This window comes from Nanorana parkeri, unplaced genomic scaffold (assembly GCF_000935625.1).
Source record: "Nanorana parkeri isolate BGI_ZX_2015 unplaced genomic scaffold, ASM93562v1 scaffold166, whole genome shotgun sequence".
Classification (NCBI taxonomy): Eukaryota; Metazoa; Chordata; class Amphibia; order Anura; family Dicroglossidae; genus Nanorana; species Nanorana parkeri.
In genome coordinates, this window is record NW_017306434.1 from 436377 (window position 1) to 438244 (window position 1868).

Sequence of the window (1868 nt, forward strand, 5' to 3'; positions counted from 1 at the left end):
CCCCGTGCCCCTTGACAGGTGTTACCCGGCATCAATAATCCCAGACAAGCAAGCACATTAGAAAGTCAGATCTTCTGGTTTGATCATAATTTTGATTTGATAAATGATTAAAATTAGTAATTCAGAAAGTACTGAAGACATTAAGAAAGATTTCCTGATTTCCCCCTCACTTTCAAAGAACCACAGACAACAATAAACACCGGCCAGAGCATGCAATCCTTTCCACCCTCTCCAAAACTACAAAAATGTTCCTGAAGGACTTGATTAGGATTTATTTGAATGCCGCTCAGCACAAGAGAGGGTGTTGTCCACTTGAGTCAAAGCCTGCTAGTGTATATGGTTTGCCCTTGTTTAAAACCTGATGGAATTTGGTTGCTCTGGGCTCCAGGACAACCTTTTCTGTCAGGTACCCTTTTTTTTAAAGTATAACTTTACTTTAAGATAGGAAATAAGCATTTCCCCATCATCCTTTGCAGCCAAAGAGTAGAACAACAGGTAAGCTATATGGCCAAAAGTTTGACTCTTGCCCATCACACCTTTTGAGTTTGTTGGACTTCCTATTCCAAAACCAACATCATTACTATGAAGTTGCACCCTCCCTCTGTGTTTTTTAACAGCCCACACTTTTTGGATTGAGCCTTCCATGAGATTTTGGAGTGTCTCTGTGGGAATTTGTGCCCATACAGCCAGAAGGGCATTTGTAAGGTCAGGTACTGATGTTGGATGAGAAGACCTGGCTCACAATCAGCGTTCCAACTAATCCCAAAGGTGTAGAGTTGAGGTCAGGACTCTGTGCAGACCACTTGAGTTCCATCACACCACACTCTTCAAACCAGGTCTTTATGGAGCTGGCCTTGTATACATGAGCACAGTCATGCTGGAACAAAAAAAAATGGCCTTCAACAAATTGTTGTCGTGTGAAAGTTGAGGAAAAGTCCAGGAGATGAGCGCTCTACGAGTGGCTGGGGTGCGGGGGTTATGGGGCCATAGGGTGTGCTGCTTCTCAAATGTGCGGACGGGGGTGTCCGACATTTGTACTGAAGAAAACCAAAAGGGATGGGGTAGAGAACAAAATGGTTGTCACAAGGTTGGAAGGGCACAGTTGTCTAAAATGTCTTTGTATGATGTAGTATTAACAGTACCCTTCATTGGAAACACCTGAACTTGATATTATGGAGGGATGACCCCATGCTTTTGGCCACATAAAGTAGGTGTGATGTCAGGTGTCACCAACTGTTGACTATATAGTATACCTCTGTAGCGAAGAAAACTGTCTTTCCACATCCTCGGGCTAGTGTAGTGACTTTTAGCTCTGGTAGCTCCTATATTGCCTGTGATCTTGGCTAAAGACAGAGTCTGACCATAGAACGTAATGGCCATTGTGGCAAACCCTCATTCCAATAGGAGACACAACAGTGACATGTGATAAAAAAATTCTGCTACAGCCCCAAACTGTAAAATCTGGATTTCTTCACTACAGAGACACCGGCTTCTATATATTGTTCATCAGGCAGAAGCCTGGAAAGGTGGTGAGGTCAATACTCATTTTTATCTTTAAAAGCGTGTTACATGATTTTTTTTTAAAATTAGTATATTGACCTTGGTAGGTTTCTGTGAATGCAGGAAAACGTGGCTCTTACATATGAGATATTGATGTTCTGTCTATTTTTACCTTAAAGTGACTTTTTCACAGGGAGAGTAAGAATGTCCTTTGAAGCTCCAGATTGTGCACCTCTAGGTGCCTACATACTGTTTCCCCTCTTCCCTTCAGTGAAAGAGTCTTGTTACATTTGAAATTATGTCCAGAGGGGTAAAACTGACCTCTCTTTCGCCTAAATAGATGGGTGCTAAAAGACCCCCCCCCCCCC

General features: G+C 42.7%; 1 protein-coding gene across 1 annotated transcript in view; it reads left to right on the forward strand.

Annotated features, from left to right (window-relative positions):
- The window catches only part of CADM4 (cell adhesion molecule 4), a 368016-nt gene that overhangs the window by 336680 nt on the left and 29468 nt on the right, over positions 1 to 1868 (forward strand). The window lies entirely within an intron of this gene.